The sequence below is a fragment of the Hirundo rustica genome, chromosome 10, assembly GCF_015227805.2.
Source record: "Hirundo rustica isolate bHirRus1 chromosome 10, bHirRus1.pri.v3, whole genome shotgun sequence".
Classification (NCBI taxonomy): Eukaryota; Metazoa; Chordata; class Aves; order Passeriformes; family Hirundinidae; genus Hirundo; species Hirundo rustica.
Window position 1 is genome coordinate 8,319,774 of NC_053459.1, and position 25,861 is coordinate 8,345,634.

The following is a 25,861-nucleotide window of genomic DNA, read 5'->3' on the forward strand; positions in this document are numbered from 1 at the left end:
CTGCACCTCGTGAAGCCACAGCCTCTGATCAACCTTGCCTGCAACCTCCCGGTGAGAAACTGAGTATCAATAATGGAGAGGTGAGAGCGGGAGAGCACCAAGATTAAAGAACTTCCTTTGCTGTCCAAAATGCTAGAAAACAAAACAACAAGACAAACTGTTTCAAATACTTTCGTATTTGTTGCAAACATTTAGCTGCGCACTTAGCACACCTGTGCCTTACAAGAAATTCAGGAAAGCCTTGGAGTTGTGATGTTTCACCTGGTCTGAGCAACACTGAAGGGAAGACTCCTTTCCTGTGCCAAGCAAGGGGGTAAGAAAGCATTCAGAACCCTGCAGGGCCCTGTAGAGCTCCTCCTCACTGCACAGCACAACAAACTTTTATTCCACAGCTCCTCATCTCACTGGGATACCTGAAAATGGACCTTTGATGCTGGTCCCTTCAGTCTTCATCCACCAAAGCATGGGAGGCCAACCATACCCCTACCTGCTTTGCTCAGGTTGATATGGTTAAAGGAAGAGATGGTGAAAGATAACTGAGGATATAAAACCCAGGAATATATTAATACATATGTATATATCTTCCCTAATTCTTCGAAGAACTTTTCAAATTGGATCAGAGCTGATTCAGCGGGGCCGAATCAAGAAAATAGTTTATTTGGGGGGTGCATCCTCCAGGGAGATGGTAACATAAATACTGAGAAAAGAAATTATCCAGAGCTGATTAACTTAATAATCTGCAGCTTTCAACAGGACCTTTCAAAGGTGCAACAGTGATGCCTGGTCATCTTTTAAAGAGTTGCATCATCAGTGTATTTCAAACCAGAGTAGCCCTGGCTGTTGACTCAGATTTCCCTGCTGTGGTGGGAGGCAGAGGGCAGGGAACGCCATCAGTGGCATCACACTTCTGTCTTTGCCCATCCTTCACTGGGCACATCAAGTCCTTAGAATGCCCATTGGCATCTCCCACCTCTGCACTGAACCAGAACTTTCCAACCCCTCAGCTCCTGAGGGCAGATTGTATTTCTTTCAACATTCCTCAGGGAGTCAGAAGCCTAAGACAAGAACAGACAGGAACCACTGCCATCCTTCACAGGAACAGTTTGACCCATTTAATTTCTAGATATTGCTGCATTCCAAACAGGTCTTTCCAGGCAAATCTTCTTCCATTCTAGACCTCCTTGAGTCTACTCTCTGTGGCACTTAATATAAACTTTGATTCATAAAAGTTTAGCCAAAATCACAAACCCTTGAAATCAAAAGACCAGTTCAAAACTAACACACATGAGCAGAGGAATAGATCACCCGCAGCTTACAGAACTTCTGTACTTACCCAAGAGCCTTGGGAATAAAGAAAATGCCCCTTACACATTTGCTGTGCTAGGGTCCCAAGTAGTGGCATCATCTCTAGAATTTCAATAGAGGTGCCTTTTCTTTTCCCTCACCACCCCATCCCCTTTTTCTTTCCTGTAAAATCATCGTCTCTTCAACATTTTCCAGCAGTTTTGCAGGAACAAAATATTACTAAAAACATAAAGCACGGGGGAAAAAAGTGAACAAGTTTCAGGACCTTCTATATGCAATATAGAACAAAATTAAGTAACCATGCCATAATGCAAACTAAATCCCACCAGTTAATCATAGCCAGGTACGGTTTTCATGATGTAATCAAAATAAAAGAAACAAAATTAAAAATAAATAAAAAATAATAACAAATGCAAGATGTGAAAGAGAAATGTCCAGAGAACTTGGAATTCAGTTCTGTAGTTCACTCATGCTCACTGAATTTTTATTTGCTTCACATTTTCTGGGAAACTTCAGTTTACATGATGGATATAGATATAGGTAGAATCAGACCTCAGTCTTCCAGCTTACTCTGACATTGCTCCCTTAAACATCAGCTGAGGATCCCTAAAACCTGAGCTCATAGAAGAGATTTCTGGGCAGGAGTTCAAGAGGGCTGCCAGTCAATAGCTCTATTTTATTACTACAGGATCCATTTTTCCACCATCATTCTTGGTGAATGCAAGAGAACAGGTTTGGTGGGAACTCTGCAATTTTTCAAAATGCTCATTTCCAGCACTGCAGATGCTGTGCTGAAACCAATGTCATTGCTACCAAATGGCACAAATGCCAGGATAAAGTGCCATTTGACAGATGGAAATGCAGGTTTTGTTAAAAAGGCTCTTCATCTTACTATTTTAAAAGCAGACTTCTTTTTTCATCACTCGTTTATGGCAAGCCAGTTACATTTTATCTGAACAATTCATCTGGTTCTCAAATCAGATTTATAGCGTAAACTAGCAATAGCAATAAAAAATGTGAGGAAGACATCACCCTTGAAGTTTTCCTGTAAAGCCAACACCTTAAGCGCCAACACCTTAAGCACCATACCAAACCAATTCTGGAGCCTCCTCCTGTGTAAGCAGTCCCAGGAAAAAACAACTGAGTCAGGAATGCTGGTGTTATGAATGCAGCAGAGGACATATTAACTGGGGCTTATACCATCAAGAAGGTCATACCAAACATTTTAAGCAGTTTTATAACATACATGAGAATAAAAGGAACAACAACCATGGTCAGAAAATTGCACTTTGGTGTAATAAACTTTCTTTTTTTTTTTTTTTTTTCTTCCTTTTTTTTTTTTTTTCTTTTTAAGCAAACAGAGCTGCTTTGCTCTTTTTATAACTCCTCTACTTTTCTCCAAATGCTACTGAATAAACCCAATGTTTCATTAGTTTGCTTATTATGGCTCTTCCACCCTTTCTTTTTAGTGCAGATTACTCAGAACATTTGATCTTCAGGGAAACTGTTCTCATCATCTTTCTTGCCACGTGGAAGTAGCTGAAAAATATTAATGAAAGATTCACTAGGGCAAATTTTCTGTAAGTATAAGCAGCATCAATATTTCAATGTCTGAAAAACGTGGGCATTCTCTTGCCTTGAGTAGGTTGTTAGAAATCATTGGACTTTAATGGATTCAAAATTTCTTGCCAGATTCACGACATACCTTGCTCATGAAAATTCATAGGGGGAAAAGGTATTTTTCTTTCTAAACAATATTTGGATACTAAGAACCTGCTCATGTTGTACAACATACTGGTGGTGTAGGTGGAAATGTGGCTGCTGATCTTTTCATCGTGGCCCTTGTAGACCGCTGGTTTCCCAGGCAGTTTCAGCTGTCACAGTCGCTTAGAGTCCACTGAGCTGTTTTTAGTTACTCATTCAAATATTCATAAGAACCGAGGGCTGCAGTTTGCTGTCTGGTAACAACTTCATTTTCTGCTCACACAGAGCTCGTCCTTGTGGGCTGCCTCTTCCCACTCAGATTGGCTTTTCCTCAGCCACGTGAGCCTGGAAGGATAATGGAGTTTCCCCGGGAGCAGGCAAGAGAGGCATGTTCTACCTTTTATCTTTGCTCGGCTGCGTGATGAAAATAATTGCAGGAGACAGTTATGGATTAGCAAAGAGACATGTGAAACGATCAAACCTGTATCAAGCACTGGTTTCTGCTACCAGAGAGAGCACACATGCTTTAATTATTTACCTTGCAGGACAGCTCACACCTTAGGATGGCCACATTTTTGTGCAAATATTTACTTAACAATATTGTACTTGAGCAGAGTGTTGAAAATAGGTGTAATCTCATGTAACGTCCCTGGGAAAGACCAATGGACTGTGACATTTCCCTGCATGGAGGAAATCACTAGAGTGCAACATTTCTATTATTTCATTAAAACTCTTGCTAAATAAGCCCCCGGGGTAGCACAGTTTTGCCTTTTTAGCTAAAGGAAATAGCTGAAGAAAAGGAATCCACAACTGCTGCCAGTTAATAATAGTGTGTGGTAGGATTTCTAAGAGAAAATACTACCTAGCACAGATGAAAACGCAGACACACTTCAATTAAGGCAGTATTTACAGGAAGATCCACAACATCCTGCAGTTACAAGGGCGGCTTCCAGCCCGTCGGGTATTTCCACAGCCAGGAGAAGGCACAAAGGAGGAAGCTCAGGCACCTCCCTTGCCTGTCTGCACATCATTGCTGCTGCCTCACCTGTCCTCTCACTGCTTTGTACCAGCAATTTCCCTGGAGCAGCCTGTGGCCAGCCCCAGCATTATCATCCCTCCACCTTCATCTCTCCGTGCAACTGCAGCCCAAAATATGGGGTTTACAGAGAGTTTTGAAATAATGTAACGGGTAAGCCTTTCCCTGGGTATCGGCTAAACAAGTTACAGAGGCTTTTCTTTTTCCTTTAAGGAAAAAGGCTTAATTTCTGTCACTAAAATACCCTAGAAATACAACATCATAAAATGATCATCCTTTTAATTACACTGTCATGACACTTTCCTTGAAGATTGTCTCCTTCAAGGCTTAGATTGCAAGTGTTTATTTACACACTTACTGAATATAAGTACATAATAGCAGCAGACAGCAGGGAAGTCTTCTGGATAAGCTACAACTTAAATTTTCCCTGTCTGTCCTGTTTTACTCCAGATTCAAAGGGGAAAACAAAACAAACAAACCCTGTTATGGGTTAATCAAAAAAGATGATGGTTTTGAAGCTAATGAGTGATAAAACCACCTTTGATTGAAAGCAAGGAGCTTGGGGAAAAAAAAAGAGTCCAATAACACCATTTGTTTATATTAGAGAAACACCCACTACTGCAGACACTGTTGAGATACTGTCAGTGTTTCTATTATGATCCCATATTTCAAAGCTTTATAACTTGGCCATGAGCAGTCACTTTCAAAATTGAATCCAGAATATAGAGTGAGTTTAGCTACATTCAGTATATTATTGTCACCATGTGGACACCAAAAATAGGTAATAGAAATAAATAAAAGGAAAAAAAACCCAGCTACAGCTAAATTGAAAACAGGTGTATTGAAGAGCCATCAATGCAGAGGCATCTCAGGCCCAAGTCACTCAGGTAATTGTTCTGCTATCTTTAAAACAAAAGAATGGACAAAAAAGTACCTTTTATCTGAATTTTAGGTCTGTATTGTTTCTTTTTTGGTTGTCACTAAAGCTTCCACTCAAGAACAAGAGAAATCCTGAATAAGCAAATCATGCAAGAGCATTATAAAACACATTAAAACCACACATGAGGAATAAGCACCGAAATAATCTCTGCTTCTGCAGCACCTGCAAGAATTAGTTGCTTCTTTGTAGAGACAGAATGAAGAAGCAGAAACTTCTTCTGTGTAGTCAAGGGAGGGAGCAGGGAGAGCCAACTTGCTGGATTTTGACCTTTGATGAAATTCCTTCAGCCTGCTCTCCCAATCTATTTTTCCTTCAAGTATTTTTTCTTTCCAAGCCTTCTGAAGGGCAAAGGTTAATGAAGTAATCTATAAGTGAATGCTAACATATGCAATGTATGTAGAGAAAAATGCACATCCCATTTTTAACATTTCTCTGGAAACAACTATGGCCTCTTATAGCTGCAATTTTGAAAGAATGCAATTATGGTATAGAATTTCAGCTACCTTTGGGGCTGGGGCCTCTGGAGACACACAAAGAATTAGTGTATTGTTGTGAGATACATTTGCGAAATCATGTTCCCCTAATATTCTCCTCTAAAGCTACAGTGCAATTCCTCTCAGCTAAAAATCATGTCTGTCTTGCCTTCTGCTTGCAAAAAAAATGTCTATTAACAGCCTAAAGGCTTATTTTCAGCTTCCAAAAATCAAAAACTTGTGTCAGCTAAATTAGCATTAACTAACACAGCGGCAGAACTGCTCTGCTGGTGGCAGGAAGCACTCACTGGGAGTCAAGCACAGAAGGCAGCAGATGTGGTAGTGCTGGTCTCCTGGAGAAGATGAGGGTTCTCCACCAAACTGGCTCATGCACACTGCTCAACTCTGCCAGCCTCTTCCAAGTTTAGGTGTGAGCGGAGATAAAACATGAGGAAAGAGGCTGGACCAAACTCAGCTGAACAAAATTAATGACAGGCAAATCTAACCTGTAAAACTGCATCTCCCATCACATCAGACCTGACTCCTGGGATGTTAAAACCAATGGCCTTTTGCTGTTTTCCTTAATGCAGATAACAGAACATCTAGGGATTAAGTTCACTGGCAGAAAGAAAATCCAGGTGTTCCTTTCTTTGTGCAACTGGCTTGATAATTCTGCATCAGGGATATCACTGTCCCAGAGAGCTCCAAGTGTAACGTGGCTTAGAGTTATTGGCAGGGCAAAATAAAGGTGGACAGGAACTTAGGGACCAGGTGTATTGTTCAGAATAGCTTAAACTTCAGCCATGAAAGCTGGAAATCCAATTTACAACCAAACTGTTCCTAATTACTTCAGCTCAGCTTCTGCTCAAGGTGTTTTTTCAGACTTTATTAACCACATTGATATTAATGATATGTAATGAAAAAAAAGTCAATTACAATCATCAAGCCAGTTCCTTAACACCATTTTGAGGCTATTGGATTGCAAAGAAACTTCAGAAATTTTGTTTTATCCTACAGAAAATCCTTTCCATTACAGGTAATTTTTCAACTGCTGAGGACACTTGATTACTAAAGACACCATACACATTCACAAAGCCCCAGAAGAACAAAATCAGCACCTAACAACTAAGAAAAGCAAAGTTACATTTTCATCAAGCAGCAGGTCACCAATACTTTGCCATTCCTAAGCCTGAAAGAACTCAGGCTAAAGACTGAGATTCAAGTGCGGCACAGCTGTTGTTCTTAGGTGCACACCAGGGGTTTGCAAGGCACTTGAGCAGTGAGGTGAGCCTTCATCCTGCACCATTCCCTGCACACCAAGTCTGTTCCCAATTCTTCCAGACTATCAAGTGGTTGCAGGTTAGGTTAATTATTTGGTATAGGTATAATTATTGACCCAGATCCTGCCTTACCAGTTTTAGCCAGATCCTGGTTTGGTTAGAGCTCCTCTTCACATTCAAAGAGCATGAAAACTTTTACTTAAACCTGTTTAAGGCTGAAGACCTGTAGCTAAACTCTGCTGTGGGTCTTCCATACTCTGTGAGTCCACAGGACCACCCGAAAGTTCATTTCAGCTTTCTGAGCTGCAAGAGCATAATATATTTTGAGACCTTCTACCCAAACCACCACACCAGCAAGACAACATTGCTTTTTCTCCACTTCTACCCTCTAGGAGCTCCTACGGTCTGAGTGCAGCCTGATTCATGCAGCACACAAAGCTCTTCCCTCCTTTAAGTCTGCTTTTTTCCCATACAGATAAAAAGAATTCCCCTTACACCAATTTTTCAGGAGGTATTCTCTGCAACTCTTGAATGAGGTCTCACAAACTCTGAGTAGCCTAGTCAAACAACAAAATACTTCATGTTTTACATAATAGATCAGCTTTATCATGTTTGCAAAACAATCACCTATGAGACACTTGCTGTACTAACAAACAGAAGAGCCCTTGCCTCTCAATCCCCCAAGTATGGCACAACATACGCATTACATCAAAGTTCTTCCTGCAGCAAATTCCTTCATATCTAGTAGAATTTACTAGCAGCAGGCTGGAAAATATCTCTTTATTTCTAATAACAGTAAAACAAAATAAAGCAAACAAAACCACACAAACAAACAAAAAATCCACTCAAAATTTTGCAGTGGCAGAATCCCTAAAAAATAACTATGTGTACGTAAATGCAAGAGTCTTGGAAATTTTCATTGAAAAAATCTCTATGCTGTTAACATACTAAAGAAAGAATCACTATAATGTCTTTTCTTCACTTGTCAAAAATAAGAGGGGTATAGAAGTATCAGAAAATTTAATTACAGTAAACAAAAGAGCTTGAGCTGACCCTTTTTTTTTTTTTTTTATGATAGACATGTAGGTAGAACAATTATCAAAATTGCCTGGTTGGTAAGGACTGCACTCTAGCAAGTTAATCACAATAGCTAAATTTGCTTTTCTTTACGCTTGGTTCTAAACCGCACCACTGAATCATGATAGCGCTGCCCAGCTTATTAAAAAAAAAATAAAGTAGAATAGCATGAAGCACAGTTACAACATAAAGAACACTCCCAGGAGTTGTGCAAGGGTGGGAGCGCCATCCTTGTGCTCCCGTTTAGCGGCTGCGGCCCCGCTGAGCGTGCGGAGCCGTGACACGGCCGTGGCCGTGGGAGGGGGGCACAGAGATGGCAATCACACCTCTACGGGGGGAGAGACCCAGGCCCTGCACACCCCGGCTGCACAGAGCTCAGGCACCGCCTCCAGCCGAAAATCACCCGACAAAAAAAAACCCACCAAATCCACAACCCACGCCCCGCCCGCCAGCAAACGCACACGCACAATAAACAGCGCGGAGCCCACTCCTGGGGAGAAAGCTCCTTGTGCAGAAACAAGGCATTTCCCAGCACCAACACTGAACGCGGAGCACAGCTGCCAGGCATTGAATTTTTCCTGTTTCACTGGGTTTTGGGGAGAGAGGCGGCGGGGCTGGGGCGGCTGAGCCGTGCCATCACCGCGGAGCTCCCGGGCGTGTTCCCGGCCCCACGCTGCCCCCTGCCCGCGCTCCCCGGGCCCTGCAGGGGCTCTGCCCGCGCTCCCCGGGCCCTGCAGGGGCTCTGCCCGCGTTCCCCAGGCCCTGCAGGGGCTCTGCCCTGCCCGCGCTCCCCGGGCCCTGCAGGGGCTCTGCCCTGCCCGCGCTCCCCGGGCCCTGCAGGGGCTCTGCCCTGCCCGCGTTCCCCGGGCCCTGCAGGGGCTCTGCCCTGCCCGCGTTCCCCGGGCCCTGCAGGGGCTCTGCTCTGCCCGCGCTCCCCGGGCCCTGCAGGAGCTCTGCCCGCGCTCCCCGGGCCCTGCAGGGGCTCTGCCCGCGTTCCCCGGGCCCTGCAGGGGCTCTGCCCGCACTCCCCGGGCTCTGCAGGGGCTCTGCCCGCGCTCCCCGGGCCCTGCAGGGGCTCTGCACGGGCTCCCCGGGCTCCGCACGGGCTCCGCAGCAGCCTTCCCGGCATTTTGCCTTCGCTACCACCCTCAAGGCTTTCGGGCTTTTCCCCTAAGCAAGGGAGGAATAGGAAGAGCAGCTCAAAACTCCTCTCTCTCCTCTGCCTCTTCCCCTCCCTTGTGCCCCCCCTTCTCTCTTCCCTGTACCGGTTCGTTTAGAGACTGGATCTCAAAATTATGTGGGAAAATAAAACTTTAGAGCAGTTCATCTCCCCACCATCATGCAACAATTCCAAATATTCCCAACTGCAGCCAGAAAACACCATTGCTGCTGCATGCCCTTCTGTGCCCAAAAGCATCCCCAAAATCCACATCAAGTGGCCTCTTCTCCCACTTGGCCATTAGCTAAAGTCTTAAAAAATTTGATTAGCATGTATTGAATTTTACAGTACTTTCATTAGGACAATTTTTTAAACTGAGAAAATCACTAGTCAGAGCACTGACTGAAACACAAAGCAGCCTTACAGGAATGACACCTCCTCCAGCTGGAAAGACAAGGGACCCTTTGGGATTTTACCTGTGTGTTCTCCAGAGCAGCTTCTCTTCAACAGTACCACAGTAGGCAGCACATGCTGCTCTCCTCATGTGCTGCACTCCACAAATACACAGTTTATGAAGTCTAGTGCCACCACCACCTCTCAGGTTTGCACAAAATAAACTCTTGAATAAATGAGTACACAAATCTCTGCTTTGCTTCCAAAGCAAGCACGAACAGCTCCCGTCCCTGATAAAATTTGCTAAACCCACCTACAGAAGCTGCTGATCAGCCTGTCCCTGCCATTCACCAGCAGCAATTAATTTCTGCAGCACGCAGATGACATTCAAATTAATTTACTGATGGCCCTGCGTGCTCCTCCCTGCTGTCAGACCCGCCAGGGCCTCCTGTGCTGCCTGTGGGTGCTCTGCCATGGGCTGCACTGCCAGAGCACCTGGGACACCAGCTTAGCTCAGGGAACAGGAGGGGATAACTGGAAATGAAGCAGCACCATATCCCTCTGCTCCCAACGTTGTTCAGCACAAGCCAAGCCCTTGCTGATATTCTGTAAAGAATTCTTCCTCTCCTGGAAAGAAGGTTTTAATGGGTTCAGTCATATTGGGGATTTTCTTCCCCGGTAACTACAAAGTCCACTCTTTCCCCTACTTTTGGAAGACTAAGTTACTTTCACAATTTTAAAAAATAATCAAGAGCAGGAAGGTTCCCCTCATTTTTTTTTTTTTTTTCTCTTTTTAAATAAAACCAGTCAGTGTCTAATAGGAGACATCTTTACCTCAGGAAAAGAATCTCTTCCCCCATATTTAGTAGGAGAACTGAGGTTTTTATCCTAATTCAAAGGATTAACAAAGTTCTCAAGAAGGAAATCTCATATTACCTTTGAGATCAGTTTTATTATTTCAGGGGACATTTTCAGTCACAAACTACTACAGGTTGCTCAGCTCTGATTTTCTGAGAGGAAGATCAGCTCTACAGATAAAGAGATGTTTGTTCCAAAACAGCAGTGATCTGAGTTTCCAGAAAAGTCCCATTGTCAGCACAAGGAGCAAAGAGGATTTCTTAAAATTACCTGACAATTTGCTCTGAGGTTTGGTCTTTTGTACTTCACTTAAATCCTACTTATTTTAGGCCCATTTTAAGCTGATTCCACACAATCTAAGAAGAGACTTTCATTCCCTTCATTTTACACATTTTTTGATTACACTCTTCTTTTGTTTCTGTGTCTGGTGAACTGGGTCTCATCCTAACAGCTTAGAAACCTAACAATAAGAGAAAATCTGCCCTTAAATTGATCTAAATGCACTTTTTCATTACTTAGTCCTCACAGCAGAAATTCCCCTTAAGAAGGATGCTAGGAGACATGGAGGTCCCCAGACTCAAGAGGTACATCAACGTTTTTACTCTGCAGCATTAAAAGGCAACAGACCCTGTGGGCAAAATAGCTAAACTCCGTCAAAACTCTTCTTCCAAACTCACAGCCCTGGAGCACTAACCCAAGGAACCTTCTTGTTTCATCCCCTTCCCTCGGGGCAAAGGGAACAGCAGTCACCCCGGGCTGATCTGCCAGCAGAGCAGGGGCTCCTGCAGGCTGCACCCCTCCACGCGCTGCCACAGGGCTCCTGCACCCCTCCCTCTGCGTGACACCGCGGGGCTCCTGCACCCCTGTGTGTGACACCGCGGGGCTCCCGCACCCCTCTCTGCGTGACACCGCGGGGCTGCCGCACCCCTCTCTGCGTGACACCGCGGGGCTCCCGCACCCCTCTCTGCGTGACACCGCGGGGCTCCCGCACCCCTCTCTGCGTGACACCGCGGGGCTCCCGCACCCCTCTCTGCGTGACACCGCGGGGCTCCCGCACCCCTCTGTGCGTGACACCGCGGGGCTCCCGCACCCCTCTCTGCGTGACACCGCGGGGCTCCCGCACCCCTCTCTGCGTGACACCGCGGGGCTCCCGCACCCCTCTCTGCGTGACACCGCGGGGCTCCTGCACCCCTCTGTGTGACACCGCGGGGCTCCTGCACCCCTCTCTGTGTGACACCGCGGGGCTCCTGCACCCCTCCCTCTGCGTGACACCGCGGGGCTCCTGCACCCCTCTCTGCGTGACACCGCGGGGCTCCCGCACCCCTCTCTGCGTGACACCGCGGGGCTCCTGCACCCCTCTGTGTGACACCGCGGGGCTCCTGCACCCCTCTGTGTGACACCGCGGGGCTCCTGCACCCCTCTCTGTGTGACACCGCGGGGCTCCTGCACCCCTCCCTCTGCGTGACACCGCGGGGCTCCTGCACCCCTCTGTGTGACACCGCGGGGCTCCCGCACCCCTCTCTGTGTGACACCGCGGGGCTCCCGCACCCCTCTCTGCGTGACACCGCGGGGCTCCCGCACCCCTCTCTGCGTGACACCGCGGGGCTCCCGCACCCCTCTCTGCGTGACACCGCGGGGGTCCCGCGCCCCTCTGCGTGACACCGCGGGGGTCCCGCGCCCCTCTGCGTGACACCGCGGGGGTCCCGCGCCCCTCTGCGTGACACCGCGGGGGTCCCGCGCCCCTCTCTGTGTGACACCGCGGGGCTCCCGCGCCCCTCTCTGTGTGACACCGCGGGGCTCCCGCGCCCCTCTCTGTGTGACACCGCGGGGCTCCCGCGCCCCTCTCTGTGTGACACCGCGGGGCTCCCGCGCCCCTCTCTGTGTGACAACCGCGGGGCTCCCGCGCCCCTCTCTGTGTGACACCGCGGGGCTCCCGCGCCCCTCTCTGTGTGACACCGCGGGGCTCCCGCGCCCCTCTCTGTGTGACACCGCGGGGCTCCCGCGCCCCTCTCTGTGTGACACCGCGGGGCTCCCGCACCCCTCCCTGCGTGACACCGCGGGGCTCCCGCACCCCTCCCTGCGTGACACCGCGGGGCTCCCGCACCCCTCTCTGCGTGACACCGCGGGGCTCCCGCACCCCTCCCTCTGTGTGACACCGCGGGGCTCCCGCACCCCTCTCTGTGTGACACCGCGGGGCTCCCACACCCCTCTCTGCGTGACACCGCAGGGCTCCCGCTCCCCTCTCTGTGTGACACCGCGGGGCTCCCGCACCCCTCTCTGCGCGACACCATAGGCTGCACCCCTCTGTGCCCTTCCCTGGGCACAGGCTCACCAGGAACACCCCGGGGTGGTGGCAAGGGGGAGCATTCCAACCCCTCGCTCCCGAAGCATTTCTCTAGCAAACTGGGTTATACTGAATTACAGGGGCTGGCCCTGAGAATCATACTTGATCTGATCCTGCCTTCCCCTGCACACGTTCCCTCCTCTACTGCGCACTCAGATATAAAAGAGGGAGGTCCAGTCCTCCTGGCCTTGTGAGGAAGCAGAAGGTCAACCTTCAAACTCTAGCCCAGCTCATTTATTTAGGTCTCAGTTCCTTTTCCCTGTATTTACAAAGGAGAGAGCAGTGTTCCCTTCAAAGAGGGCCTAAAGTTTGTAAAGTGTTTCACGAGGCTGAGATAGTAAGGGCTGCAAAGGGCAAAATTTCATTTTGTTATACTTGTATTGATTTGATATCTGTGTACATTCATTATGTTTGATGACACAGAATGCCTTCCATACAAAATGTTATTTGGGGAGGCCAAGATGATGTATGATTTTAATCAAAACATCTGGCAAGAAGTTACACTCCAAGAAAAGTTCAGATGCATCAGCAGAAAAAATGAAAGGCTGGTGGAAGAACAGAGCTGTTACAGGACACCTAATTAAAAACAAGAAATCTTGAAAAACACACTCTTTATTATTGGTCTTCCTACCACAGCAGATGAGTCCTTTCCAGAAGCATTGCCCAGGCACATGAGGTTCTGCTGGTATCTCACACAAAAGACATTCAGCACAAGATGCTACTCTGAAAAAGTAGCTAAAGACCTTCATTTCAGTATTTGTTGCTAGTCATTGAGTTCTTCACTGTTGCCATCTTAGGGAGCCTTTTAAAGCCATTGCCAGGTCACAAATTCAGTTCTGCAAAAGACTGGCTCAGTCTTTATCATAAAACATTTCATCAGTTGAATATTTCAATGTGTTCATTGCCATCGTAAGGAAGTATTAATACTGATAAAATAATCAGTCAGCAAAAATTCTATCACTTCTCCCTTAGTAAATGTGATCATTACATCCTCACTCAAAAGTTTCTCATTTCCTGAGGGATCAGAACAACTATTAGCTAAAAAGCACAGAGAAGGTACAACTGACACCCATTAAATGAATATAATCACATTGCTGTAGAAAAACCCCACAGAAATTGCACCCTGAATATCTGTTTCAGGTAGGTGGCTTAAAGTATTCTTTTATTACTTTGGATTAAGAACAAAAAATGTAGCAGGGAAAGATATAACTGTATAACACAGCCCTTCTCCTCTGCTCCCTCTTGCATTTTGCCTTTCTGTGCATTGAAAATGTATTCTTTTAACTGGATTAGTTAGTTAAAATGCATAGTATTCTTTTCAAATGGCTCTCCATATTTCTCTCTGTGGATTACTTTGAAGCACAACATGTCTATTCTTTTGAACAGGTTTGCTCTCTTCACAGGTGTTCATTAAAGTGTGCTCGACTCTAATCCCCTTAGCACCGAAATATGCAGCTTTTAAAAAGGACCCAATATAAACCAGCATTGCTAAACTCTTCAATGCTGAAAAATGGAGATTTTCAAAAGGAACATCAGTGTCTTAAAGATCACACATGTTCCTACTGAAACAAATACTGACCTACTTAGTAACCAGTTTTTAAAAAGCCATTTTATCTTTGACATTTACAAAGGAGAAGAGCCACAGCAGAGTACAGTCAGTCTGTAAATCTGTTGCTGGTGAGAGCACACAGTGCAAAACCCACCACCCTATAAATAATAGAGGTGCTTTTCTCAGCATCTTGTTTACTGAAAAACTGACGTCATGGAGGAGAGTGGCTGAATAAATAACCAGCCCCTCAGATGCTTTCCTCAGTACCCTTTGCAAAACACTCACACAGCACTTACAAGAACGTCCTTTCTCACACATCACCCTTCCCAAACTGTCCTAGATTTTGTCCAGATTAAGTACCACTAGGCCAGGTCCACATCAGCAAGTACTTGGGCAATGAATCAGTAGGTGAAAGTGGCTGGTGCTCCACCCCCCAACACCTCCACTCTGTATTCCAGATTTGCCTCCCTGTAGATTTAGTCTGGCCCTGGACTAAACACCTTCAATGTACACATGGTTTGATGCTTTCACCTCTCGGTTCTCTTCCCAAGAGGCAACAAAGCAACACAAAAATTGCATTCTGGCAGTTTTCCTCATGGCTGTGCTGACAAGAGTGACCCAGAGATTCTGAGCCTGAGGCATCAGCTCAGACTGGTGGGACTGTGTTGCCCTTCAGATGCAGCTTTATCTGCAAGGGCTTGAAAACTTCCAGGTGGGGGGAACAACTGAGGCCTCCCCTGGGAGCCCAGTCAGTGAATGTACCTTCCTCAGACAGTCATTACCAACAGCATCCAAAATTAGAAAACAAGGATCACCTCTTACCAGTTTTCCTCAGACAATGCAAGTTTTTTGCTATGCAGCATCTTCTACAGACAGAAATGGATGGAAAGACAGGCAAATCTTCTGAAAGTTTCCCTTCTTTTGTAACTGTTCAAACATCTCCTGCATGTGCCTGTTCATTTAGGCTGGCAACCTGAAACGTGGCAGGAGGCATCTGCTATATGTGCAAATGGAGTTTTGCTCTGCAAATTCATTTTATAATTCAATAACCATTCATAGAGTGCATTCCCTGTAGGCAGCAGCAGGAGTCATCCCCCACCAGCTTTCAAAATAACCCTTTGTAGCACACAGAAAATGCTGGATCCCTTTAAAACTGAATTTGTAAAATTTCAAGTTCTTCTTATGTTCTTCTTTGAAGATTTCAAAGTCTATAACCAATATTAAATATGCTTCTCTTATTTGGAGAGAATATTAAAATACCCTTAACCAACAGAGACAATGCCAGAGAAACTGCTAAGTGTTGCACAGCAGTGGCAGGAGAGAAAAAGAAAATGAAAAAATAGAAAGAATCTTCATTGATATTCCCTACCTTCATGAGACAATGCTGTCCTGTCAAACAGATTCGGGTAAAAAGATAACTCAGGTGCCCACAACCATCACCTAAGCACTCCACACTGAAATGGGGAAACTGCTCAAAAGATATTCATGTAGCTTACACAAATCCACTCTAGTAAGAGTGAACAATCCTTGGAGCACAATTCTCACCTGCCCTGCCTAGGTAGAGACCTGCTCCACCCCTGTGCAAAGAAGCATCATAATTTTAACTTTCTGACTCAGCAGCAGCTGTGAAGAAAGGAACCCAAAAGAACATCTGGAATTCCCGGTGCTGAAACTGCTGGGCTGCCTTGCAGTAGAGATGCTGAGATCCTGGTCCTTCAAACATGGTTTTGTCTTGGTGTGGTCACTGCTACATGTGAGATAAACTCATGGAAGTGATGCTTGTGCAAATGTCCCCTGAGCAGGAAATTCAGACTCAGGGACAATTCTTGCTGAAGAAATTCCTCTGGTGACACAGGGCTCTTCCTTGTGATATCGTGCAACTCCAACTAACTTTTCTGTGCAGCTATTGAACGGGAAATGTGGCTTGTTCTGATCTGCCCTGCAGTCTTTTACAGATGTGTAAAACATACATGGACAATTGTTGTGTAATGCTACAAAATTCCCACGTGAATTGGCATTTCCAGTTCTATGGACATGCTAGAGGTTTTCTTATCTCATTACATTCCCAAAATTGGAGATCAAACGGTCCATTTTCTCTACATGTTGAATAATCCTGCTTGTCAAGAAAATGCAAATACCCTGTTTTTGAAGCAGTGCCGTGCTCTGATATTTCATGAAAAACAAGCAATTGGCATTTCTTAAACCCATTATTTCATTGACATTTTGATGAACTGACTTAACCTTATACTGAGTCATGACTCCTGAACTTCAAGTTCCATAAATAAACAGACCATTTTCTTCCCAATCATGAGCTTCCCTAAGCAAACTTGCTCTTTTCCAGTGCACCCTGCTACACTCCTCCAAAAAAAACTTGGGAGAAACCAGTACATGTTTTGGCATCAGTCTCCATTTTCTTCCATGCACTGAAAAACTACAATTTCCAGAAGGCAATGGGTACAAGGTAAAAGCTTAATTTTAGATAAAGTCAACAAGACCTTTTGAATTGGATCAGATTAACTTAAAAATAGAAAACAAACTACCACAACCTTATGCAAACAACCCAAAGCAAGTGCTTCTTTTTACTGCTGTCAGAAATACATCCATGTAACATATAGAAAAAATAATGATTTGTGCAAAAATGTCTTTCCAGCGTAAAGTGCTCACCTGGACCTGCCATCCAACAGTTTACACAATAACAATGCAGCAGAGGATTTTGTTGTGTTCAGAACTCTCCTAACAAGGTCATTCCCTTGTACTGCACCCCTCAGTAGTGGTTCTGCTTTTCTCTATCTAATCCAATTACTGAAACAAAAGTATGAAACCATCATTCCAGCCAGGGCAGAAGTACAAAATTGTCTGTCTCACAACAGTGCTAGTTCACAGAGATCACTCCTATAAATTCCCTTCCCAATTTTTCAGGCTGCAGAAGTGCAGAAATGTATCAGGATTCCTGATGTTAAGCCAAAACCCCTGATCCAGCAGAAAAATATTTGAGCAGCTCTTTACTGCATCAGTGCTCATATCTTCTCTAACTTAAAAATGTGCATATTGTTTTTGCTTCTCAAAAATTACATTAACTCTAAGTCAATTTAAAGCAATCCAAGTTTTAATTGGAAAAGTAGGAAGGAAGATCTCTCCATAATGATACAGGTTTAAAAGAAATTTAGAACCACCAATATAGAAGAAAAACACCCCAGATACATTAAAGACCTATCAATGTTTATGTAATTTCTAATAGAAATTGAGCCCAAAACTTGCCTGTCCAAAGTAATAACCATAAATTATTATAAATGCACCAATAACACATTTCCCAGATAAATATGTTTCAAATTACAAGTAGTATTTGAGTCACTGGAGAATTTAGTTCCTTTTTTTGCTCCAATTACTTAGAAAACCAAAATGCATCTACATTTTGCTTCTCATTAACAGAGCAGTATTAATCATTGCAATGTTTCTGTGTATTTAAATATGTAAGCACTGGCATTTAACTATGCAAGATTATCAAAATGAGGAAGCTTAAGTGAGAAAAAATATCAAGACTCTGTCCTTTCACCTGGAATTTTGTTGATGTAGGTACTTCTTGAAATGCTATCATGTTTTAATATCTTACTGAACAGCAAATTGAACCATATCTCAACTGTCAACAGAAATTAAATCAATTGACCTTTATGCTTGATTAAAACAGAAAATATCAAATATAATAATAAAAATATCAGAGCAGAACTTTGATGGTCTGTGTAATCACAAGTGTTATGTTTAGAACTACAAGCAACAGAAAGAAACATTTATACACATTTGTTCAGTAATTAAACACTAAATTCTAATTATGTCCATTTGTTTCTTGTTTAGCTATGAAGGTGGAAAAAAGTCTTTGGTAGGATCAGATGAAAATATTTGCATTTTATTGGCTGAATGCAAGTCTTCTACAGTGCTCAAATTCTGTATGTACCTTCAAATTAAGAGCTAAACTGGATTTCAGTGGGGTTTTCATTTCAGAACACAAATTACTCTGATGATACTGAAGTATTGTCTCAAGTCCATTTGTCACACAAGACATCTGCAGAGGGATTTGATTAGATCTCAACATAAATCAAGATTTTACCCTATGGATTAAGTGATGAACAGTTTTTGCCTAAATAGAGAGAAAGCAGGTGTTTTATGTGTATAAAAAACAGTAAATTGAGGGCAAGCTCCCCCTCTCAATCTGTATATAGGGTAAAAAAAAAAGTTACATACACATTACCCTGGTGGCTGTTGATTTATTCAGGTAAGATGTTCTTTTGCTAAGGAATTGTTGGACTCCTCTTATAGCTCATCATAATCAGATGTCACAGAGCCTGCACAGTGGAGAGAGCAGTGTTTAGAGAGTACATCCTTCTCAAATTCCATGCTACCCTAGTGTGGTGCTACGCTGACCTCTGCTCCCTAACAGAGAGCCATACCCTGACTCTTGACTGAGTTTGCCTAGAACAAGTTGTTCCATAAACTCTTATGAGAGAATTTACCTTTTCACCCTAGTGTAACCAAATAAGGCCAGCCAGCATTTGGCAGATGTGGTTCCTAGTTTGCCTAAGAAAACAGAATTCCCTGTAGTCCGTATTCGCTCTGTGATGGATCCCCTTTGGCCCACACTTTTCCCCACGGGCTGTAGAAGGTTCCTAGGTTACACTGACCAGAAGCCAAGACATTCCTGACACACACCTTCCAAGCTTTCTGCATTGTTTTCTTCTTTTCTACACTTCTGGCACATGGTGAATTAAATACAGGGCTTGGACTCCATTCCATGGATAGATAATGGTTTCAAGAGGCAGCAAAGGAGTCTGGAACTAATTTGAAGCCAGATATCTCCAGATTTTCTGCAGATTGCTTTTCTAATTACAGCAGAAGTAAATATTTTCCTCCTGGCACATTCCCCACCAAACACTCAGTGAGACATAGAACTGCTAATTCTAATGGCAACATCCACTAATTCCACATACTCTCTCATCCTTGAAATGGAAAAGAAAATTATCACATATCCTACTTAGGATAAGCCAGGCTTTTGCTCCTTTTGATATGACATATCTTTGCTCAGTGGCTTCCCTGATTCTAAAAGATCATTGAAATTGTGTATGAAAACCCAATTACCTCCAAAGCCAGCAATGAAAGCAGCTTTGCCATCTGCCACACACAGCACCAGCAGGGTCAGTGTCCTCTATTCTCTGTCTGAGCTGGACTGGAGTGCTCAAGGAGCATCAGATTCATCCTTCTACCTCCTGAAGGCAAGTGAACAGAAAGCTTATTTTCTCCAAGAGCAGAAAGAGGAAGACTCAGCCTTGCTGATAGATGGCACCAACATCAGCCAGCTCATGAAAACTTGGAGAGAAGGTGACTGTGTGTGTGGGAAACCAGCACAGGGGGGAATTATTAGTCAGCCCATTTCAGCAGAACATTTGCTGTGTTTTGGTAAAGATACTCTATACTCCCTGCAGCTGCTCTGACGTGCTCTCCCAGGGCTCTGCTTCTGCATTTCTTACCCGACAAGTCCAAACTCCTCAGGCTCCCTCCAGTAGGAGGGCCAGCCTTAGCAACCTTTGCTGCCTTCTGCTTTTCCAGCTGTCAGGCAGCAGCAGGAATTCCCTCCCTACATAACTCTACCAACTGGGATTTTGCACCTGGCTGACTCCCAGGACATCCATCGCCACTAAGCAGGGAGGAAAGCAGCTTTTCCCTGTGCATTCTTCCCTCAAAGATACTTGCAATTTTCAATTACATACATCTTAATGCCATCAGAGCCTGCAGGGCAACAACTGAAATGATCAAAAAGTGATTCCTCAATTCTCTGTGTGGCTGGGAGTCAGGAATACTCTAGCTCCACGAGGATCCTTTGCTTCACTTGAACCAAGATGCAGTTTGACCAGCTCTGTTTTCTCAAAAGGAGAGATTTGCTGGTTTTAATCTGTTCCAGACAACAAATGAGCTGAAAGCAAACGTTTCTGTTTCTAGATCCACTTGCAGGTTTCCTTGGCTTGTCCTAAAGGTTAGCCCACTCTTGTATTCCCCTCTGCAGGATAATCACACCCATGTTTACAGTTTCACCTCAGACCTCCAAGCTCTGTAATTTTCCTGACCTTACACACTAACACCCCAGACAGAACAGCATCATTCCTTCAGCTAACACCCTTCCAATAAGCACAGCCTTCAAAGTGCTGCATTTGGCACTAGGTAAAAAGTTCCAGTGATCCTGTTAGCCACTTTTACCATTTTGGTACACGTTATTAAAAAATACGAAATTCAAAGGGGGAAAAAAAAACCCAAGGAAAAAAAGGAAAAAAGGAGGGAAAAAGAAACACAGCCAGTTACAAAGGATGTGTCTATTCCATTAAACCATGCAAATTTTCTCTATAAGGTTTTAAACATCATCCCTGATTCTACAAGTAGGACTCTTAGGAGGTACGAGTAGACCTGGCTGTGTGACGTGATCAGCATAACTGTTCATCCTGGCTCTTTAGCATGATTAACACGTGGGACAATGGCTCAGATACTTTCGTATTGGTTGCTGCAAAGACTGCTGGTAAAAGGGAGAGAACAAACCCATGTTTGGTAGGAGTAAAATAATGTAAAACAAAGATTACTTCAGTTAGCCATCAGGGAAAGCTTTACAATGGTAGGGATAATTAATAGATCACCAAGAGACAAGAGATTGTGGTGTTTCAGTCCTTGGAGCTTTCCCATTACAGTTTAGGCAGCTTGGACAGGGACAGGCTGCTGCTAGCAACGCTTCCTACAAATTCTGTGTATCTGTACTTGGATGCAGAAGCCACAGCAATTACCTCAGTTTATCCAGCAGGTGTTAACTGAGCATCACTGAGTATGAAATGAGACAATGAAACACCACCAGATTAGTTAATGCATGGTAGTTCATTAGTAATGAGAAGTCATGGGAGAAGCACATCAATGCACTGGAATTGAGCACAAGGCAAATGCAACCTTGTGCACAATTTATCACTCCACTAAATTCAGCTTAATTTCTGTTTGAGCCTCTAAACACCCCTGGCCCCACAGCAACGTAGGGAAACAGTGATCCAAGACCTGTGTGCCAGTTATAGGCTAGTATTTGATAAGTATTTATAATTTTTATCCTTAACTTGTTTACTCATATCAATTTATAGCCATCAACAGCAGCAAATAGTAAAATGCTTGAACCAAGCAGAATCACATCCTGCAGAGGGCAATGCAGAAAGTAAGTGAAAATTTATTTATGTCTTTGAACGTGGCAGGTTTCCTTCTGCAAGAATTGCTTAACTTCTGATTCCCCTGGAGCTCTGCCTTGATGCAAACAATTGCTCACCCACGGAATTTATAATCCCTGTCAACACTTCCAGGAATGATTTGATATTTTTTGCTTTTCTTTCTGCTCGCTCCTATTTAAAATATAAAATAAAATCTTGGCAGAGCCCACACCTACCCGTCACATTCCAGCAACTAGTTGAGACTGGCAGGAGGATTTGACTTTTGCTAATCATTCAGAGATGGATTACCCTAAGTATATTGGGGGGGGGGGGGGGGGGGGAAATCAAGAAGAAATAGCAAATTGTCTCAGATTCTCAGCAAATATATCCTCTGAATGTTCTTCATCAAATTGTAACTGCCTCTGCAAGTCGAACAAGCCTAAATTAAACCTGAGCGCTGCCTGCCTGCCGCAATGTGCTTGACTCCAGCGTTCCCCCGATTTACCCCATCGCTGAACACTAGAGAGCAGCCTTTCTCCAGCGTTTTAAGAATGGCACAGTGCCTCTCCCTCTGCTTTCTGGAAGAAAATTGATCCTTATTCTAAGAATTCAGTGCTCTCCACAGAGAAAAAAAAAAAATTCAGATCATACCAGACAGAACCATAAATCTTCTAGATAGCATAATCATGGCATTTTTTATGGATAGCAGCTGTTGATAGTTTACACCCAGCCTTCAGAGAGTCACACGTTTTTATTGCAGGCTTTATTTTCTCATCTGGGTTATTTGTATTACTGCTGCACTAAAAAAATAATCCAAAACAACCAGACACGGCTCCAAAGGGAGCTTGAAATTGGTAAGGAAATGTTCATGTCTGTTTACAGCCTGCAACCTCAATTTAAAAGGGTTAAAAAATATAATGAATTTACAGCAACACTGGGAGTTAGACCAAAGTGTCTTTAGTGGTAACTCTTCTCAGTACTGTCTGCATTAAGCCCAAACTTAGGCCTTTGGAGTGCTTAGGCTTTGCACTGAGCTAGCAGCACTGGAATCTAAAATTCCTTTCCTACCTGCAGGTTATCTATTCATCAGGACTGGCAGCTCCCCAAGGTTTCCTCTGCAGCCACATCTCTGACAAGGCCTTTTGTAGGACTGGAGGGAAAATATCGTGTTGTACTTCTGCAGGGCTGGCAGAAAAGGATACCCATTAGTGCTGCTCATGACAGCAGTCTGTGACACAAAACCTGTCCCCTGAGCAATGCAGTGCGGCTTTCAGCTCATCTGCTGGAGCCCTGAGTCACCAGAGTGAAACACCACCAGTTCTGCTGCTAAAAATCTGCTGGCAGCTTCATTGCATTTAGAATAACTTCAGTAAACGCCATTCACTTCAAGACACGCTTTAAAAGGCACAGAAGAGAAAGATATCTCTCTCTTATTGTAACAGAGACATGTTCTGACCCCAGATAATATTTTTTACATGTCTGATATGAGATCCCACTGAACTAAGGTGTATAAATGTACACTGCAGTTATACATATGTATTCAGAATTGTACTTTTTACAATGCTTTACGCTTTGGCTCCTAAAGAAAGTCCCAGTGTTGATAAGAATACTTAGTGGTTTTTGAATCACGATCATGGTTCACAATTCATCTCCATGACCATGAGATAACCTAGATTTAGTCAGCAGCAAAGACAGAAGCAAATATTTTCAATAGCCAAACCGTAAGTGGCTATTGCTTCTGTTCAAAGAGGGGGTTATCAGATATGGATTCAGGTGATTACTCTCTTTGGCATTAGAGCACAACAGTAATTCCTAGGACCTCTGCCCTCACATCACATCTTTAATTCTATTTCTCCCCTTATTCTGAATTGCAATTTTCTGTGCAGGGCAGTGGTTTTTTGTTTCTTTGCTGAGTGCATCTGCATTGACCACCACAGGAGCCTGAGGGGGGCTTCACTTTCAGCTGCCATAGAAACCCTTAGATTAGATAGAAATAAATTGTTGGATTGGGCTGCTCCACAAGCTTCCTATGACACATTTCAGGTTAACTTATAATCATCTGTATTTAAGCAAGACTTTATACCCACATGAGCATCACTGCATCAGGAGCCTTTAAGACACACAGCAAGGCCAGATTTTGTCCTTTTGCAAAGATACATAATAAACCACAGAGGATTCATTACAGACTGTGTCTGATGGCCTTCTTGGCCAATAACAGCTCAGTTCAAATAAGAAATATATTTAGGAAACAAATACAACAAATTTCTGTGTTTTGTCATCCAGTTCCTTTCTTCCCCAGAAGACAACTCCCGCTAAATCAATCTCACTCCAGGGAAACATCAGATGGAAAGAAAGGGAGGAAGCAGAACCAGCCCCAGCAAGGTCTCTACCCTTGGCCAGCCAAGAGAAGAAACCCTCCTTACATGTCAAGGACAGCACATATGAAGAAGCCAAAAGAAAAAATTCTATGAGGCAAAAGACATATTGGAAGTTCATAAGTGAAATACAAGCACTGAAAGATGTACTGATGGATGAAGCCTGGGGGAAGCCAGGATTAGAACCGAAGCATCCTAGACATCCTATAACCCTGCTTGTACCACATGACCTTTAAGGATCAGTAGCAATGAGCCAGTAATATTGATAATATTTAAGACTCAACCTCCTCTTGTCTCAAATAGCTAAAAGGAAGAAAATACACTGCATGTTCCAGTGAGCAGCATTCTTTAATTCAGATTTCCTAATACCTTCCTGGTAACAAAACTAACGGAACTCAACTCATCCACATTTTTAATCCTCTACCACACAAAGAAACCATAGATATTTCCTTCCTTCTAATTTGCATAATTTTAGTTCTGCAGTAATTACTATATGTAAGGAAACATTTACTACAGTGTAAATATGAAGAACTGTGGCTATTTGGTTTGAAATATGGAAATGGAAGATAAAAATGGGGTACAAGGAAGAAAGAAATAAAATTAGTTTTAATAAAATAAGTTTTGTCTCAAGTACTCATTCATTGAAACAGCAATGTTAAACACTCTCAGATCAGTCAAGTTTCAAATTCAAATAAAAATTTTAAATTAATTCTACAATTGTAAAACACAAAGCACCCAACAAAGCTGATAGGAAATTACCCTGTAAGGACTGTAAGTCCTCCTGTGACAAATGAAGATAGCAAAAAGTAATTTCTTGTTGTTAAAGTGTTATGGAGTGGAGTTGTTGGGTTTGCAACTTTTTTTCTAGTGTAAACAAAAGAGCCCACAGTTACTTTTGTCATTTTCTTTCTTTTCCTGCTCAGCACATTTGGTGCTGGATAGCAGAAACTCTGAACCAGAACACCACTAATCCAAAGTCTTATTTTCTTAAATTACAACAACACTTTCAACTATCTCAGCTTACACTGATCAAAGAAGACCATATACAATGGCCTCTCCAATTAAAGATACAGATTTGATTAAATTAAAATATCCCACAAGAAATGTCTTTTCACACTTACAATGTTGAACCATGTCACTTTTTAAATTTGTGTTAGAAGAAATAACCATAGAAACCTTATCAAATATTCTGATAAGGATGAAAAAAAGTATATTACATCTTTTGGTTAAAATTCCTTTTGTTTTCGTTCAGGATGAAACCAGTAGACAGAAGTCCTGCTTCCTAGTCAGCTGTTAGCAGCAACTTTGCTAAATTCTACTGTATTTGTGAGGAGTCTTTCATTAGTTGAGGCAGCCCTAGAGAGGCCAAAAAAACACAACAGAACCATGTGAGGTGTGTCTCAGGCTTAAAGCTCTTCTCCAGAGCTAAATCCCCTCTGATATCTGTTCATACCCAGGACTGTAAGGTACAGGTCATCCTTCTCCAGTTCTGCTGCCAGTTCAGTCCTACAATTGGCACAGGGACTGATCTTTCTTAAACAGGTGGGGTTTGCACCAAAAATATTTCAGGGCAAATAGCAACGGATGGGTAAGCTCATGATCTTCCACTGGACACTGAAATGGACTCAGGAAGAAATGTACACTAAAATGGAAAACCATTTGAGATCCATCAGACAATGTTTAAATTTCTGTTCTGATTATTTTCCTTGACCTTCTTTTACCCCTTTATGTCATTCATTGCCCATGTTCCTTTCTTTTGTAATTTGTTGTTGCTTTGCTGCTTTGCAATACAGGTAGACACCTGATAACTTCGACTATTTGGCAGTAGATACACATCAAGAAAAGCTTTACTAAAGCCTGGTGATAACAATAAGATCTATCAAGCTGTGCAATCTGGCAAGACCATATCTGTTTAGTGAAGACAGCTTCTTTGCAGAGGTGGCATGAAAAGTATTCCACAGGTCTCTTCCATTTCCAGACAGAAAAAAAACCAAGATAATGCAGCTCTCAACCCAGGCAACCTGAAGGCAAGGAAGAACCCTGTCAGCTACAAGCATGCCCTGTGTCCTGTTGTGCTTTTTTCTTCATAACTTAATATGATTATTAAGATTATCAAAATCATCACAGAACAATGCATTATGTTACAAACACTTTGCT

The 25,861-nt window shown here is 43.6% G+C and overlaps 1 long non-coding RNA gene across 1 annotated transcript in view; it reads right to left on the reverse strand.

Annotated features, from left to right (window-relative positions):
• Positions 1-2,618: 2,618 nt before the first annotated feature.
• Positions 2,619-25,861, reverse strand: part of LOC120757361 (uncharacterized) — a 46,371-nt gene continuing 23,128 nt past the window's right edge. Inside the window, exons 2-5 of the long non-coding RNA XR_005702473.2 lie at positions 22,398-22,514; positions 19,246-19,373; positions 18,362-18,455; positions 2,619-3,423 (exon numbers count right to left, since the gene is read on the reverse strand). This is a non-coding gene — a long non-coding RNA (uncharacterized LOC120757361). The remainder of the gene's footprint in view (positions 3,424-18,361; positions 18,456-19,245; positions 19,374-22,397; positions 22,515-25,861) is intronic.